General features: G+C 45.6%; 5 non-coding genes across 5 annotated transcripts; 2 read left to right on the forward strand and 3 right to left on the reverse strand.

Moving 5' to 3' along the window:
* Positions 1 to 15,454: 15,454 nt before the first annotated feature.
* Positions 15,455 to 15,526, reverse strand: trnaa-ugc (transfer RNA alanine (anticodon UGC)). The gene has a single exon. It is a non-coding gene; the product is annotated as a tRNA-Ala (tRNA).
* Positions 15,527 to 16,950: 1,424 nt separating this feature from the next.
* trnaa-ugc (transfer RNA alanine (anticodon UGC)) lies at positions 16,951 to 17,022 on the reverse strand. Its single transcript has one exon. It is a non-coding gene; the product is annotated as a tRNA-Ala (tRNA).
* A 472-nt stretch (positions 17,023 to 17,494) lies between these two features.
* Positions 17,495 to 17,566, reverse strand: trnaa-cgc (transfer RNA alanine (anticodon CGC)). The gene has a single exon. It is a non-coding gene; the product is annotated as a tRNA-Ala (tRNA).
* Positions 17,567 to 17,815: 249 nt separating this feature from the next.
* trnaa-cgc (transfer RNA alanine (anticodon CGC)) lies at positions 17,816 to 17,887 on the forward strand. The gene has a single exon. It is a non-coding gene; the product is annotated as a tRNA-Ala (tRNA).
* Positions 17,888 to 18,348: 461 nt separating this feature from the next.
* On the forward strand, positions 18,349 to 18,420 carry trnaa-ugc (transfer RNA alanine (anticodon UGC)). The gene has a single exon. It is a non-coding gene; the product is annotated as a tRNA-Ala (tRNA).
* The last annotated feature ends 683 nt before the right edge of the window (positions 18,421 to 19,103 follow it).

Raw genomic sequence — 19,103 nt, forward strand, 5'->3', positions numbered from 1 at the left:
GGTGTGTGACTTGGAGGGGAACGTGCAGGTGGTGTTGTTCCCATGTGCCTGCTGCTCTTGTCCTTCTAGGTGGTAGAGGTCGCGGGTTTGGGAGGTGCTGTCGAAGAAGCCTTGGCGAGTTGCTGCAGTGCATCCTGTGGACGGTACACACTGCAGCCACAGTGCGCCGGTGGTGAAGGGAGTGAATGTTTAGGGTGATGGATGGGGTGCCAATCAAGCGGGCTGCTTTATCTTGGATGGTGTCGAGCTTCTTGAGTGTTGTTGGAGCTGCACTCATACAGGCAAGTGGAGAGTATTCCATCACACTCCTGACTTGTGCCTTGTAGATGGTGGAAAGGCTTTGGGGAGTCAGGAGGTGAGTCACTCGCCGCAGAACACCCAGCCTCTGAGCTGCTCTCGTAGCCACAGTATTTATATGGCTGGTCCAGTTCAGTTTCTGGTCAATGGTGACCACCAGGATGTTGATGGTGGGGGATTCGGCGATGGTAATGCCGTTGAATGTCAAGGGGAGGTGGTTAGACTTTCTCTTGTTGGAGATGGTCATTGCCTGGCACTTACCTGGCGCGAATGTTACTTGCCACTTATGAGTCAAAGCCTGGATGTTGTCCAGGTCTTGCTGCATGCGGGCTCGGACTGCTTCATTATCTGAGGGGTTGCGAATGGAACTGAACACTGTGCAGTCATCAGCGAACATCCCTATTTCTGACCTTATGATGGAGGGAAGGTCATTGATGAAGCAGCTGAAGATGGTTGGGCCTAGGACACTGCCCTGAGGAACTCCTGCAGCAATGCCCTGGGGCTGAGATGATTGGCCTCCAACAACCACTACCATCTTCCTTTGTGCTAGGTATGACTCCAGCCACTGGAGAATTTTCACCCTGATTCCCATGGACTTCAATTTTACTAGGGCTCCTTGGTGCCACACTCGGTCAAATGCTGCCTTGATGTCAAGGGCAGTCACTCTCACCTCACCTCTGGAATTCAGCTCTTTTGTCCATGTTTGGACCAAGGCTGTAATGAGGTCTGTAGCCGAGTGGTCCTGGCGGAACCCAAACTGAGCATCGGTGAGCAGGTTATTGGTGAGTAAGTGCCGCTTGATAGCACTGTCGACGACACCTTCCATCACTTTGCTGATGATTGAGAGTAGACTGATGGGGCGGTAATTGGCCGGATTGGATTTGTCCTGCTTTTTGTGGACAGGACATACCTGGGCAATTTTCCACATTGTCGGGTAGATGCCAGTGTTGTAGCTGTACTGGAACAGCTTGGCTAGAGGCGCAGCTAGTTCTGGAGCACAAGTCTTCAGCACTACAGCTGGGATGTTGTCGGGGCCCATAGCCTTTGCTGTATCCAGTGCACTCAGCCGTTTCTTGATATCACGTGGAGTGAATCGAATTGGCCGAAGACTGGCTTCCGTGATGGTGGGGATATCGGGAGGAGGCTGAGATGGATCATCCACTCGGCACTTTTGGCTGAAGATGGTTGCAAACGCTTCAGCCTTGTCTTTTGCACTCACATGCTGGACTCCGCCATCATTGAGAATGGGGATGTTTGCAGAGCCTCCTCCTCCCGTTAGTTGTTTAATTGTCCACCACCATTCACGACTGGATGTGGCAGGACTGCAGAGCTTTGATCTGATCCGTTGGTTGTGGAATCGCTTAGCTCTGTCTATAGCATGTTGCTTCCGCTGTTTAGCATGCATGTAGTCCTGAGTTGTAGCTTCACCAGGTTGGCACCTCATTTTTAGGTACGCCTGGTGCTGCTCCTGGCATGCTCTTCTACACTCCTCATTGAACCAGGGTTGATCCCCTGGCTTGTTGGTAATGGTAGAGTGAAGAATATGCCGGGCCATGAGGTTACAGATTGTGGTGGAATACAATTCTGCTGCTGCTGATGGCCCACAGCGCCTCATGGATGCCCAATTTTGATCTGCTAGATCCGTTCTGAATCTATCCCATTTAGCACGGTGGTAGTGCCACACAACACGTTGGATGGTGTCCTCAGTGCGAAGACGGGACTTCATCTCCACGAGGACTGTGCGGTGGTCACTCCTACCAATACTGTCATGGACAGATGCATTTGCGACAGTGAGATTGGTGAGGACGAGGTCAAGTAAGTTTTTCCCTCGTTTTGGTTCGCTCACAACCTGCCGCAGGCCCAGTCTAGCAGCTATGTCCTTCAGGACTCGGCCAGCTCGGTCAGTAGTGGTGCTACCGAGCCACTCTTGGTGATGGACATTGAAGTCCCCCTTCCAGAGTACATTTTGTGCCCTTGCTACCCTCAGTGCTTCCTCTATAAGGGGCGGGTGATTCGCTCCACCAGTTCAGCCCCCAGCGATGGTGACAATTTCCCCCCCACGTGTTGTGAACCGATGCAGTTTCATAAAATGGACCAGCTTGTGGGCATCAAAGATTGATACTAGGGCGTCGGTCAATAAAAGGTGTGGCCGATTTTACTTATCCCCGCCTGGTGGAAATGGGGTCGTAAAGGTTTGCAATTTGTGTCAGGTCACTTCCCGACCTTTTCACACGGGCGTTCCTGCCTCCGATATCGTGGGTAAGGTCCTGGGAAGAGCGGCCGGAGCAACACCCACCTGTTTCCGGTCAGGTCACGTGTAATATCTAAATCAGAGTATTATGATGTGCACGAGACATCATTTAATTTTGGTTACAAATGGGTGGAGGAGCCGCCCTTTCGATGGGCATTGAGTGGTCCAGAACACTGAGAAGTTCCTTTTTAACATATATTTTACGGGGCAAGGAGGAGCAGGAGAGCTTTCCCTTGGCTTGATGCGGCCGTGAGATATGTCCCGGCCTCTGATCCACTCAGAAATGTATCAGGAGGTTTCCTTATAGATCTGTGTAACCAGGCCCAGCCTCATGTCCCATTAAACTCCCTGCAGTGAGTAAACATTGCTGAACAGCAGCTCAGAGAGGAACCGATCTCCGGAACTCCCCACTGGAGTTTGAAATTAAATTAATATTTTACCAGTTAGTAACGGTCCGGGTGTTGGTCCATTATTATTCTGTTCTGGTCAAAACAAATGTCCCAATGAACAGGACGCTGTCTGACCCTGACAGCTCACCCTCAGTCCATCCCACCGGGCAGTCTGTATGATGGGAAATAATCATCAACCGAAAAGGAGGATTTGATTTTATTCATTTCAGGATTAAACGTTTAATATTGAAATTATATTATTTCCAGAATAAAAAACAGCAAACCGTTTCATGTTAGAATCACATCTTGTATCATTTCACAACACCGCATTTGTCGGGTAAAATATAATTCCTGTCTGTTATTTCCAAATTTAATTAAAGTATTGGATTGATATCAGTTACTTTAGTGAACTCATTGAAGTCAATGGACAGTAAATAATGGCGCAGTGAATAACGGGCGCTCGATCCGCTCCCGCCCGTCTTACGCCACCGCCAAACGTGAAAAACTACTCTAATTTACCTTTTATTTAATTTTGGATGAAAAGTCTTGAGATGTTTCTATGATTTCACTAATGTAACAATTAGATTCAGTGGGTATTTCAGCCCGATCTTCAGCTCCTCTCTGAATTTAGTCTGGGTCACAGCATAAATACACGTGTTGGTGCAGGAACTGAGAAGTTGAAGCATGAATCCGGCTGACTCAATGTCACTGACCGTATAGAACTGGGCGTTTGTTACACGCAGAGAGATAAAATAAAAAACTTCTGCGCTCCATAACAATATAAAACTGCCTGATATACTGAAGAGTAAAATGATGGATTTCCTTCGGTTCTCCATCTCTGGATCCTTGTGATTCTCTCCATTGCTGCGGCCCCGGAGTCCCCTGCGGACTCTACTGGCCGCTAAAATGTGCCTGGCGGTGAGAACATTGAACAGCAAAATCAGAATGAATGGGAGACAAGGCATTAACACAAGATTAAACAAGTCAAACGCTGCCCATGTGGGTGAAGTGAAAAATGTCGGTTTCAAGACACAACCCCGGGGTACATTGTCCATTATATATTCCGGGTCAAATACAAAGTACCCGGGAATGTTTAGTAAACAGCTCAGCGCACTCACCGCCCCGATAACAGCAGCCGCCGTTTTCTTGGTGCAATATTTTGTTTTCAGCTTCTGACAACAAATGGCCACAAATCGATCAAAGGTGAAAACCACTGTGAACCAGACAGAGGCCGCTGTGACTGCTAAACTCAGGATGACAATGAGACGGCACACGGGGGTAATGGTCAAGAATGAAACTGGGAAATAAATCTCACCAATCCCCATCAATATAATATCAGTGATAACGACCAGGAGATCGGCCGCCGCCATTCCCACCAGGTAGCGAGTGATACATTTGGAGAGTCCGCACTTTCCTCGGGACAGGATCACAATCGCCACCAAGTTAACTGTAAGAGAGAGAAAAGGATGCAGAGAAATTACTGATCAGACCTGGAGACAAGGCAGCAGTTTGACAGGATCAGTGTAAAATTTCCAGCTTTTTTGCTGCATCAAACGGTGGGAACTCATTCACTGACCTGGGCAGCGCTTTCGGGCAGAGAAATGTTTTTAAACACAATTGTAAACGATGAATTTGGAAATTGATACAGAAAGTGAATCAAATGAGCACCGGATCCACTGGGAGACGAGAGAGAGCGCAGAGCCGTTGGGGAAGGGAGAAGGGGTTTTACGGACCGTGAATCCAAAAGGTTAAATCCGAATTTGGGCTCCAGATGGATGGGAAAGTGACCGAGAGCCGGGAAGGTGATGGGACAGGAGGAGGTGCTGCTGGTTTGTTACTCTGGGTGAAGAGAGCCGACAGGGGCTGGCACAAGACGGGGAAGATTGACATCCATGGCGGTGAGTTTGAGGCTTCGGATCGGATTGGAAGAGGCCGCTGGAGGCCGAGCCAGTAAGTGAGATTCGGAGGGAGACAAGGAAAATGACAGAAGAATTGGAGGGGATCCAGGAGCACGTGGTTTGGAAAAGCGGATCAAATGAAAGAATGCATAAGGAGGCAGAGAATTCAATGAAGCGGGAGGAGAGGCTGGGATTCACCGGGAGAGACTGCAGCAGAGTGTTGGAGGAAATCTAATCTATTGGTCCCAGTAACACAATCCAATTAAAGAATTCAAATTTTAATTTTTGTGGTTATTGGTTGCATAATGTTTCCAATAAATTCACTTTGCACATTCAATTAAAATTAAATTTCAATGCCATTATTAAATTAACCTCGTTCTTTGAAGCTGAAACATGGCTTCTAGAATACAGGATCCTAATAATTCAATGCTATCAAGAAATCACTGATTTTATTCATGAAATACATTTCAGTTTTGTTTATTTATTCAGTCAGTAAACAAGTGAAATGAACATTCACATAAACAGACTGAGGATCTGATAGTGATAAACACACCCGGAGAGAGTACAATAAAACTCTCACAATCTGACAACATCCTAATAACATTTTCAAGTCACATTTCCTCTTCATAATTTTACTGGAAGTTTCAGTAATTCATTCCGGTGAATTATTCACATCGCTGTCGCTCTCTCTCTTCCCCTCTGTCCCATTCTGTGCGTGTCTCTCTCGATCTCTCTCCCGCTCATTGTCTATGTATCTCTCTCTGTCTCTCTCTATTCCTCTCGTTCCTTCTCCCCCTCCCTTTCCTTTTCCATCTAAGTCGCGTTCTCTAACTCTCCTCTCTATCTCTCCGCACTCTCTCCTCTCTTTCTCAATGCCGCTTTTCACATCCGAGTAAATCCTAACATCCTGCGCCTGCTTTCTCCTCACCAGCCCCGTGTTCCAAAGATCCTATTCTTAGTGTCAGTTTGTTGAATAGTGAACCCTCTGTGAACAGTTTAATGTTTCTACAGATCATCCCGTTCTCCACCTGTTCAACTACACTGTTCACTTCATCTACAATTCATGGAACAAACACAATCGAATGCCTGTTCCAGACACACCTCACAATGATTGAAATTCCTTCTCCTGTAATTACAAAGTACAGCGTTAGATGGCGGCATTGTTCAATTAACAAAACGCCAACATCACCGCTGCAACGGATAATCTACAGATAAATAGAAAGTCTCCTGATTCCAACAGATAAAGTTCAAACTGATACAACATAACTTCAAAACATTGCATTTTACAGTGAATTCATCCACAGTGAAGCAGATATTGAGATATGAAAGAATCAGCAACAAACTCAGTTCAGCAGCCAGACTTCTGGAGCTGCGACAGACACACACATCACGAAATATTTCATAACAGTGAGAACCAATAAGTGGATTGAAATCCCAGTTAAACTGAACCATGTTATTGTGGAGGGAGGACATTGCGCCGCCTCCTTGTAACACTGAGACCGTGAGCTGTCTCATTATCAATCACTGAAAACACATTTATGGAAATATATTTCACAACATGAAACTGTTCCAGTTCCTGATGGTCTGATACCAGCTCTTAACCTACACACCTGATTCCAATACATTCAGTACAGAGAATAATCCAGTAACAATGCCAGGGTTGGATAAACAATGTTCACGGCAGAAATAATGCAATTGCTACAGGACCGAAGGGTAGACCATTGTTCGAGCATAAATTCAGTGCAAAGAATAATCCAGTAGCAACACTTGTGTTGGATATGGAAAGATCATAACAGATATAATGCAGCTGTTACAAGACTGAAAGTTTTGAAGTTAAGGACATGCCATTAATCAACAGTATATTCAGTACAAAGAACAGTCCAGTAACAGTGCCAGGGTTGGATATACAATGTTCATTACAGATATAACACAGCTCCAACAAGACTGAAATAGCAGAGACTTTAAACATTCCATCATTCAACTGAAATAAGAAAACGGCTGGCTGCGTAAAATATGGTGGGAGAAAAAATAATTTGCCAAGTACAGCAGCACAGTTAACACCGATTTACAATATTCACAGATGAGATAACAGCTTACCTGGAACTCCAATGGCTGCAAGAACAGGATAGTAAATGCGTTCTATCTGAAAAATTACTGAATATCCCATTTCTGTGAGAAGCAGCGACTTCTGTTGAACTGAAAACCGCAGCTCCGGCAGGCACTCTGCGCTGATACATTGCAACAAGCCCTGATTTATACAGAGGATGAATCTCCACTGACTCGGTTATACCCTGGATCATTGCTGTTACATACAGTCGCCTGAACAAATACATTGCATCAGCAGCTTTGTCTCCAATGTAAATAATGACGTGAATATATCACAAACATCTCAAAGTCCAGAACATTATCTTAATGAGACCTCTCAGCAATAAAGTGAAAAGCTGTGCCCAGAAAGGACTGGTCCAACAACAATGAACGGCTTCATTTACAGTTTTCATATAATTGTATTGATCATGTTCACTCCTGACGATTCATTTATAAATGTTACCGATTTCTCTGAATGTACACTGAATCCAAGGGCACAAACAGACCCGTTTCACTGTTCCTGCAGATTCTCAGTCAAAATATGAATTTTGTGTCTCTGGCACAGGGACAGTTAAAAGCCACGTTGAGGATTGTAGCCGAGAAATGACTGTGAGTGATATTGGGGGTTGGACACTGAACGAGCTTTATTGCCATTCCTCTCTCCGTTATTTTACTGCAGATGTTTACCCGTTTATTTTACATTGGTTGATGGCTCCAGTAAATTGGTCCGGTGTAAACCCGCTTCCCTCACCCGCCTTCATTCATTCCTCAGCCAATTGTCATTGAAACCCTCATCAATGTCTCTGTCCCCTCCAGACCCCATTCCTCCAGTTCACTCCTGACGGCCAGCCACCCTCCACCTTCCAACCAGCAGCAGGTCCTGCTCGGCCTCACTGACCCTCACTGACTCCTAGTTCCCGATCGCCCAATAGTTCACATTTTCATCCATGGCCCACCTCTCCCAATCTCCGCCCTCTCCTCAACACCTACAGGAAACCCACCCGTCACCTCCTCATTCATCGATCGTTGGCCTCTTTTGGTGGGACATCCCTCGCTTGTTTCCACTCACCTCTCTGATCATAGACAGGAGGAGCTTCTCTTCCCACCCCACCACCGTTATATCTGATGTCTCCAAAGGTTCAATCCTTTGCTCCCTCCTCTTCCTCATCTACATGCTGCCCTTTGGTGACATTGTCCGCAGACATGGACCAGCTTTCAGATGGACGCTGACAAAACCACCGCCTCTCTTTACACTTCCAAAGTCTTTGTGTTGTCAGAGCGACATTCTGTTCAAATGAGCCATGAATTCAGCCAGTAAAAAATTGGGAAGTCATGATCTTTGACCCCACAATCTCCACATCATTTCGACTGATTTCATCCATTCTCCTCGCTTTTTGATTGGAGAGTCCATCACTAATCATCCAAATCCTCAATTGCTTCCAGTCTCCTAAGCCTGTAGTTTATTTTTATTCTTTCATACACTTAAATCCACCGGGGCCTCACCCCTCCCTATCTCTGTAACCTCATCCAGCCCCGCAGCCCCTGCCAAAGACTCTGCTCCTCCACCTGTGGCCGCTTGTGCAGCCTCAGTCCATTTGCCCTACTTTTGACAGCCGTGCCTTCAGCCATATCCACGCTCCAGAATTCCCACTCTATGCCACTCTGTCTCCCTCTCCACCTTTCAGGTTTCAGCCGTGGTTCACTGGCAGCAGTCTCGCTTCTGAGTTAGAAGGTTTTGAGTTCAGTCACAGTCCAGAGACTTGAACACATAATTCAGGCTGACATTGCAGTGCATCACTGAGGGAGCACTGGACTGTCGCAGGTGTTCACTTTCTTAGGACAAGTTAAACGGAAAACCCATCTGCCATCTCAAGTAGATGTAAAAGATTCTACGGAAGTATTGGAAAAAGAACAGAGGAGTTATCCTGCTTTCCTGGATAATATTTCTCCCTTAACCAACTTTACTAAAACCGATTTTCTGGTCATTTATCTCATTGCAGTTTGTGGGAGCTTGCTGCGTGCGAATTGGATGCCACGTTTTCTACATCACCACAGTCACTGCACTTCAAAACGTACGTCATCAACTGTAAAGCGTTTTGGGATGTCCTGAGGTCTTGAAAGGTGCGATATGAAGGCAAGTTTTTTCCTTCTTTCAGACTTTCTATGAAAGACATCCCTTGCTTCATGATTTTGTCATCCCTCGTAACATCGCCTTCTTTGGCCGGGGTCCATTTTTGTCCGATTATACTTCAGTAAATCGCCTTAGGATATTTATCTATGTTAAATCCGCTATATAAATACAAGTAGTTATTGTTATATTTTACCATCCTCCACTCTCTTCATCCCACCATTGGCGGCCATTCCTTCAGACAACTAAATTCTACATTCAAAAACCAACCTTATCCCCTTCGTCTCTCCATTTGCTTCTCCTCCTTTTACACCCTCCTTAAACCCACTCTTTGACCAAGGTTTTCACCAGTCCTCCTGATATCTTCTTATTCCTTTAGTGCCCGTTTTTACCCACCCCTCCGTGAAGCCCCCTGGGAATGTTTATTACATTAAAGGCGGTCTGCGAATGCAAGTTGTTGATAACTTTCATTGGAATGTGTTCATTAGTTGTCCACTGAATGAACAAATGTAATTTCTGGGCTAACATATTTGTACCAGAAAGAGATTTATATAATAGACGGACTTGTCGAGATAAATTAACATTGGCCATTACTTCTGGACACTGTTTTGTTCGAACAACATAACTCGGTTTATCTACAACCATCGCATTGCAATAGAGGACATTCTAGTGCATGGATATCGCTGAAGGCAGGGCTGTCAAAAATGGGACAAATGGACTGTGGAGAAGGTTTATTAGTTATTCGCCTTTTTTCTCTTTGGTAAAACCTGGTTTACTTCTGGCTCGGGCTGATAGGAACATATAAACATAGAAAACAGGAGCAGGAGTAGGCCATTGGGCCCTTCGAGCCTGCTCCGCCATTCAATATGATCATGGCTGATCCTCTCTCTCAATACCATATACCCGCTCTCTCCCCATACCCCTTGATGCCTTTTGTGTCTAGAAATCTATCCAGCTCCTTCTTTAATATACTCAGTGACTTGGCCTCCACAGCCTTCTGTGGTAGAGAATTCCACAGGTTCACCAGCCTCTGAGTGAATAAATTTCTCCTCATCTCAGTCGTAAATGTCCTACCCCGTATCCTGAGACTGTGACCCCTCAGCCAGGGGAAACATCCTCCCTGCATCCAGTCAGAACTTTATACGTTTCAATGAGATCTCCTCTCATTCTTCGAAACGCTAGTGAATACAGGCCTAGTTCACCCAATCTCTCCTCATGCGACGGTCCTGCCATCCCAGGAATCAGTCTGGTGAACATTCGCTGCACTCCCTCTATGGCAAGTATATCCTTTCTCAGGTAAGGAGAACAAAACTGCACAGTATACTCCAGGTGTGGTCTCACCAAGGACGGTTAAAACTGCAGTAAGACATCCTCGCTCCTGTACTCAAATCCTCTTGCAATGAAGGCCAACATACCATTTGCCTTCCGAACTGCTTGCTGCACCTGCATGTTTGCTTTCAGTGACTGTTGTACAAGGACACCCATGTCCCTTTGTACATCAACATTTCCCAATTGATCATCATTTAAATAATACTTTTCCTTTCTTTTTTTGTTTCTGCCACGTTATATTGCATCTGCCATGTATTTGCCCATTCATTCAACTTGCCTAATTCGCCTTGAAGCCGCTTTGCATCCTCCTCACAACTCACAATCCCACCAAGTTTTGTGTCGTCAGAAAACTTGGAAATATTACATTTGGTTTCCTCATCGAAATCATTGATATATATTGTGAATAGTTGGGGCCTAAGCACTGATCCATGGGGTACCCCACTAATCACCGCCTGCCACCCCGAAAAAGACCCATTTATTCCTACGCTCTGTTTCAAAAGACCCATTTATTCCTACTCTCTTAATGTGATGTAGCTTTATGAGTGACTCTCTTTGGTTGAAGCCCGTAGATCCAGAGTACAGCCTGCGGTTTTGACGGCCATTATAGAAACTGCACTCAACGCATAGAAAGCACAATGTTAATTATCTCGAACGAGGCAAGGGAAGGGAAGCTGTATGAGGAAAGACGTGAAATTCCGGGATTTTTTTCTAAGGAAATGGAGGAGAGGAAACTTAAATTTCAAATCATGAAGTTGTTTGATAGACTAATAGAGAATGATTGTATCCTCTGGTTGTGAGGATCAGTGATACAGTAATAGAGAATTACTGTATCCTCTGGTTGTGAGGGTCAGTGATAGAGTAATAGAGAATTACTGTATCCTCTGGTTGTGAGGGTCAGTGATAGAGTAATAGAGAATTACTGTATCCTCTGGTTGTGAGGGTCAGTGATAGAGTAATAGAGAATTACTGTATCCTCTGGTTGTGAGGGTCAGTGATAGAGCAATAGAGAATTACTGTATCCTCTGGTTGTGAGGATCAGTGATAGAGTAATCGAGAATTACTGTATCCTCTGGTTGTGAGGATCAGTGATAGAGTAATAGGGAATTACTGTATCCTCTGGTTGTGAGGGTCAGTGATAGAGTAATGGAGAATTACTGTATCCTCTGGTTGTGAGGATCAGTGATAGAGTAATAGGGAATTACTGTATCCTCTGGTTGTGAGGGTCAGTGATAGAGTAATCGAGAATTACTGTATCCTCTGGTTGTGAGGATCAGTGATAGAGTAATCGAGAATTCCTGTATCCTCTGGTTGTGAGGATCAGTGATAGAGTAATAGAGAATAACTGTATCACCTGGTTGTGAGGATCAGTGATAGAGTAATCGAGAATTACTGTATCCTCTGGTTGTGAGGATCAGTGATAGAGTAATAGAGAATTACTGTATCCTCTGGTTGTTAGTATCAGTGATGGGGTAATAGAGAATTACTGTATCCTCTGGTTGTGAGGATCAGTGATAGAGTAATAGAGAATTACTGTATCCTCTGGTTGTGAGGATCAGTGATAGAGTAATAGAGAATTACTGTATCCTCTGGTTGTTAGTATCAGTGATGGGGTAATAGAGAATTACTGTATCCTCTGGTTGTGAGGATCAGTGATAGAGTAATAGAGAATTACTGTATCCTCTGGTTGTTAGTATCAGTGATAGAGTAATAGAGAATTACTGTATCCTCTGGTTGTTAGTATCAGTGATGGGGGAATAGAGAATTACTGTATCCTCTGGTTGTGAGGATCAGTGATAGAGTAATAGAGAATTACTGTATCCTCTGGTTGTTAGTATCAGTTACAAGAGGTCAACAATTTCAGCTCATCATGAAAGAATTTAATTTTAAATTCTTCACGCAGAGATTTTTTGGAGCATGGAATATTTTACCATCGGGAATGGAATAACCAGAACAGGTACAATAGCAATTTTTACCATTGTATCATTTAAGAGAAAATTGAATACATATTTGAAATTGATGAAGATAAAGGGCACTTGGGAGAAAGTTTGCCATTGCATACATTTTCAATTGCTTTAACCATGAACAGGCACTGACACGATGGGCCCCTGTTCTGTAAACCTCTAAGCTTCATGTTTCTCTGAGATTGTGATTTGTGACGTGCTTGAATGATCCTGGAGGCCGGTGTGCTGCCCCGTGTCTAACAATATGACGGTGTAACCCAGGGATGTAACAATAGTTCCCCCTTCTAATCTAAACTGGATAGTCATTTTCCTGCACTGCCCAATGTCTAACAATATGATCGTGTAATTCAAGGATGTAACAATAGTTCCCCTTATGATTGGAACTGGATATTCATGTTTCTGCACTGTCGAATATCTAACAATATGACAGTGTAAGCCAGGGCTGTAACAATAGTTCCCTCCTTATAATCTGAGCTGAACATTCATGTTTCTGCACTACTGAATACCTAACAACATGATAGTGTAGCCCAGTAATGTAACAATAATATCTCTTTATAATCTGAACAGGATATTCATGTTTCTGCACTCTCCAATACCCCACAATACTATAATGTAATCCACGAATGTAACAATAGTTCCGCTTTTAATCTGGCCTGAATATTCGTGTTTCTGCACTATCCAATATCTCACAACACGACAGTGTAACCCAGGGATGTAACAATAGTTCTCCCTCTATTCTGGCCTGATTATTCGTGTTTCTGCACTATCCAATATCTCACAACACGACCGTGTAACCCAGGGATGTAATTATAGTTCCCCCGTGTAATCTGAACTACATAATCATATTCTGCACTGTCCACTTTCTAACAATACGACAGTCTAACGCAAGGATGCATCAACAGATTCCTTTTTAAACTGAACTGTACATTCGTGTTTCTGGACTGCCACATAACTAATAATAACACAGTATAACCCAGGGATGTGACAGTAATTCCCCATATAATCTGAACTGGATATTCGTGTTCTGCACTGCCCAATATCTAATGATGCGATAGTTTAACCCACGGATCTAACAGTAGTCACCCATGGGATTAAACGGACAATGGCAGCGCGGATACAAAATTGACGAGGAGACAGAAAGCAGAGAGTAATGGTGAACGGTGTTTTTTCAGACTGGAGGGAAGTATACAGTGGTGTTCCCCAGGGGTCACTATTAGGACCACTGCTCTATATGATATATATTAATATCCTGGACTTGGATATAGAGGGTAACATTTCAAAGTTTGCAGATGACACAAAACTCGCAAAAGTAGTAAATAATGTGGAGGATAGTAACAGTCTTCAGGAGGATATGGACAGACTGGCGAAATGGGAAATACATGGCAGATGAAATAGAATCACAGAAGTGTAAAGTGATGCATTTTGGTAGGAAGAATGTGGAGAGGCGGCTCTTCTTTTCCCAGTGAGTAGTGAGCCTCTGCAATGCGTTGCTGGCTGATGTAGTGGGTGCTGACTCTCTGTCTGCCTTCTCCAGGGAACTGGACCGGTTTTTGGCTGGGGAAGAGGTCGCAACATATAAAAAGTAAGAGGATTTACTATTAACGTGCTTCTGATCCATATGATCTCCTGGACTGATTTCGATCACTTGAGGGGATCGGGGATGAATTTTCCAGTGTATTCTATCCCCTAAAGGCACAGGATTTTTTCTCAGGATCTTTGCCTCTTCCGGGAGATTCCATGGCTGCGGGCGGGGGGAGGGGGAGTAAGTGTCAGTAACGATGTTCCAGCCATCCCGAGTGAGGGGCAGGCTTGATGGGCCAGCTGGTCTTTTACTGCCCGTCATTTCCGTTTGTTCGTGTGCGTCCCCAGCTCGTCAAGGTATTTTCAATGAAGCGATCGTCACACAAACCCACTCCTGCGGCATGTCCTGCGTCTGTCTTTAGTGAAACGAGACTCAATGTCTCTGCGTCTCACGTTATTCTCCTCTGAAGCTCAAGGGCTCGAAATATTCTTTCAGGCCTCTGCTATAATGTGCCTCAGAATTTCTAGTCCCGTCCAACCGTCCGCTCCGTGACTAGCTGGCTGTTGTCTGCTTGGAGCACAAGAGGAGATGATTTTAAGCCCAGTAAGTCATTGGGTGGTCTTAATACAGTGAACACCCAGTTCTTCTACCCTTGGTTATAGGTCTATTGGATTCGGGGTTGTAGCTCAGTGGTATAGCGCCTGCTTTGCGTGCATAAATTTCTGGGTTCAATATCTAACATCTCCACCATTTATTTTCACCAGAATGTCCAACAGAAAGACGAATCGTGCTTTCAGAGGGAAGCGAGTTCCAACTTCTGAGACAAACATTCAATTGTCCCGAAGCAGGACTTCATCTCACGGTCCCCTCAGCAGCTCAGCTCATAACAGCCGCCGACTGACCAGAATTCAAAAGGTAAAGTGTTTGGGGATAGAACCTGAGACCTCATGCACGCGAAGCATGCGGTCATTCACTGAGCTCCATCACCAGATAATAACGACCTCCAACCAAGTGTAAAAGGACTGAGTGCCTCACTTTCCTAAGGAAACCCGAGGATTTAATGTGCTGAAAAGCATTTCCTCTTTTCAGCTGCTTTGAGGTATGCGGATCTGATACTAGTATTTTAATTCCAGATTTTATTTAATTAATTAATGTTAAATTCCCCAGCTGCCGTGGCGGGATTCGAATTCATGACGCCACATTATTAGTTCAGCTCTCTCGATTGCTAGTCCAGTAACCTAACCACTATTCTACCGTACCCGGTGGGTGAATAGAAGAAACCAGGTCTCGTCACTCAGAGAAATGAGAAAGGGAGCGTTGCGAAGAAAGTCTGGGAGAGAGGAGAGTCTCCTCGGGCTGTTCCGACCATCATTTCTGTTTCAGGTCGCCGTTCTTCGAACTGCTCGCTGGACATTGCACCGTCACACATTCCCATCAGTCGGCGGCTGTTTTGAGCTGAGTTGCTGAGGAGACCGTGAGATGAAATCCTGCTCAGGGGCAATTTGATGCTTGTGGAGCCTCAGAGGTTGGAATTCGCGGCACACCGAAATCAAGATTCGCCTTTCTGTGGGTAATTCTGGTGAGAAAATAGCTTTGGAGATGCTGGGGATTGAACCCAGGACCTCATACATGCAAAGCACGCGCTCTACCACTGAGCTACATCCCCAGATAGGAGCACATTCCAACGAAGAGCTGATCTCCTTCATTTTATGTGACCACAAAAGATTTTTTTTTGGGCTTCAATTCATCTCCTTTTCTGCTCCAAACAGACAATTAAACATGAAGTTTGCGGACCTGATATAATTGTGGGTGAACGGAAGAAACCAGGCCTCGGCACTCAGAGCAATGAGAAAGGGGGCGTTGAGAAGAAAGGCTGGGAGAGGGGGAGAGCCTCCTTTGGCTGTGCTGTAACCATCATTCCGATTTCAGGGCACATTTTTCGAACGCTCCCGTTATCAGTCACTTTGCTTACGGTTGGACGGGACTAGAAATCCTCAGGCACATTGTGGCAGAGTTCGGCAAGAATATTTCGAGTCCCCGAGCTTCAGAGGAGGGTAAGGTGAGACACAGACAGCATTGAGGATAATTTCACTGCAGACGGATGCAGGACTTGCCCCTGGTGTGGTTTTGTGTTTAAAGATCACTTCACTGAAAACACCTTGACCAGCTGAGGTTACAGACGGACATGATGGTCAGGAAAAGACCAGTTGGTTCATCAATCCTGCCCCACATGCCCGAAGCATCGTGACCGGACACTTCCTCCCGACACCACCCGCCCCGCCCACCGGAAACATGTAATCTCCTGGGAGCGGCGACAAACTAGAAACAAATCCAGCGCCAATAAGGAGGGGAAATTCTGGGAAATTCCTCCCCGACTCCCTCCGGCGATCGAATCGAGTTCAGTGGATCACACTGATCATGCGTGGGTTAACTGTAAAACCACTCACCTTCTATATGATACGATCTCTGCCCCAGTCAAGAACTGGTCAAGATCCATCCAGAAGGCCCAGAGAGAGTCAACACCCACGACACAAACCTGCAATGCATTCCAGAGACTCAGTACTCTCTGGGAAAAGAAGAACCGCCGAACATCCAGACTATTCCGACCTCTGTGTGGTCTGAACGCCTGTCCGCTGATCCTCCCCGATCTGTGAAACTGGGAATAATCTATTTCTTCACTCAGAGAGAGGTGAACCTGTAGAATTCTCTACCACAGAAGGCTGTGGAGGCCATGTAACTGAATATATTTAAGAAAGAGATTTCTACACACAGAAGGCATCAAAGCGTATGGAGAGAGAGCGGGAATGTGGTATTGAGATAGAGGATCAGCCATGATCATATATAATGGCGGAGCAGGCTCGAAGGGCCCAATGTCCGACTCGTGATCCTATTTTCTCTGTTATTATTACTGGGCCCGCTCTCCAGCCCCGGGATGGGAGCCATTTCAAAGGCGCGTGCGTGCTTCCATTGAATTTCATCGTGTGCAGAGCGTTCGGTTTTTCTCGAGGTGAAGAAACCCTTTCCTGTCCTTGTGTGTGAAGGTGAGGTGAGGACAAGAGGGTCTTTTCAAAATTCGAAATATAAAGCATTTGGAGATGCCGGGGATTGAACCCGGGACCTCATACATGCAACGCATGCGCTCTTCCACTGAGCAACATCCCCTCACCAACACCGTTTCAAATTTAGAATAAAAAATTGGGCTTTCCGCTCTGTCTCTCCCGGACAACGAGATGCCCAGTCGTCACACGTGCTCACAATGTTCAACCTCTGCTTCAGTTCACGGGGTTTCTGCTCCTCTTTACTTTGAACTTTCCAAGAACAATGTCAGCGGAAATAAAAAAAATATATAATTGCCACTACTCAGTGACGAGGTTCACATCCAAAATCTGAATCATAAAGTGAGACGGATGAATGACACAGCGTCAAACAAGAGCTGGGACTGCTCGCTCGACATTGCACTGTCACACATTCCAGTCATGTCGGCGGCTGCTATGAGCTGAGCTGCTGAGGGGACCGTGAGATGAAGTCCTGCTCCGGGATAATTTAATGCTTGTGGAGCCTCAAAAGTTGGAACTCGCTGCGCTTCGAAAGCGCGATTCGCCTTTCCGTGCGTAATTCTGATGAAAAATATTTTTGGAGATGCTGGGGATTGAACCCAGGACTTCATACATGCGAAGCATGCGCTCTACCACTGAGCTACATCCCCACACAAGGAATCAGTCTAACCAGGGAAAGAAGAGCTGATGCATTCCAGAGATTCACTACTCTCTGGGAAATGAAGATCCGACTAACATCCAGCCTATTCTTACCTCTGTGTCGTCTAAACGCCTGTCCCGTGCTCCGCCCCAATCTTTGAAACTGCAAATAATCTATCACGTTGCAGATCCACCTTGGACGGGCTCAGAAAATGAGAACGGTCAGTTCTTCTTTCCTTGGTTAGCTATTTAATGCATATGGGGATGTAGCTCAGTGGTAGAGCGCATGCTTCGCATGTATGAGGTCCTGGGTTCAATCCCCAGCATCTCCAAAAAATCTTTTTTCATCAGAATTACGCACGGAAAGGCGAATCGCGCTTTCTGAGCACAGCAAGTTCCAACTTCTGAGGCTCCACAATTGTCCCGTCGCAGGAATTCATCTCACGGTCCCCTCAGCAGCTCAGCTCACAGCAGCCGCCGACTGACCGGAATGTGTGACGGTGCAATGTCGAGCGAGCAGTCCCAGCTCTTGTTTGACACTGTGTTATTCATCCATCTCACTTTATGATTCAGAGGTTGGATGTCAGCCTCGTCACTGACTATTGGCAATTGTATTTTTTAAAATTCCGCTGACTTTTTTTTTGGAAGGTTCAAAGTAAAGAGGAGCAGAAACCCCGTGAACTGAAGCAGAGGTTGAACATGGTGAGCACGTGGAACGACTGGGCATCGCATTGTCCGGGAGAGACAGAGCGGAAAGCCCACTTTTACTCTAAAGTGGAGGGCTTGTGCCCGTGGGGATGTAGCTCAGTGGTAGAGCGCATGCTTTGCATGTATGAGGTCCCGGGTTCAATCCCCAGCCTCTCCAAACGCTTTATATTTCGAATTTTGAAAAGACCCTCTTGTCCTCACCTCACCTTCACACACAAGGACAGGAAAGGGTTTCTTCACCTCGAGAAAAACCGAACGCTCTGCACACGATAAAATTCAATGGAAGCACGCACGCGCATTTGAAATGGCTCCCATCCCGGGGCTGGAGAGCGGGCCCAGTAATAATGACAGAGAAAATAGGATCACGAGTCGGACATTCGGCTCTTCGAACCTGCTCCGCCACGATATATGATCATGGCTGATCCTCCATCTCAATGCCATATTCCCGCTCTCTCTCCATACGCTTTGATGCCTTCTGTGTGGAGAAATCTCTCTTTCGTAAATATATTCAGTGACTTGGCCTCCACAGCCTTCTTTGACAGAGAATTCCACAGGTTCACCACCATCTGAGTGAAGAAATAGATTATTCCCAGTTTCACAGATTGGGGAGGAGCAGCGGACAGGCGTTCAGACTACACAGAGGTGGGAATAGGCTGGATGTTAGGCGGTTTATCTTTTCGCAGAGAGTACTGAGTCTCTGGAATGCATTGCCGGCTGGTGTGGTGGGTGCTGACTCTCTCTTTGCCTTCTGGATGGATCTGGACCAGTTCTTGACTGGGGCAGAGATCGCATCATAGAGAAGGTGAGTGGTTTTACAGTTAACCTGCACATGGTCAGTGT

This window comes from Heptranchias perlo, unplaced genomic scaffold (assembly GCF_035084215.1).
Source record: "Heptranchias perlo isolate sHepPer1 unplaced genomic scaffold, sHepPer1.hap1 HAP1_SCAFFOLD_60, whole genome shotgun sequence".
Classification (NCBI taxonomy): Eukaryota; Metazoa; Chordata; class Chondrichthyes; order Hexanchiformes; family Hexanchidae; genus Heptranchias; species Heptranchias perlo.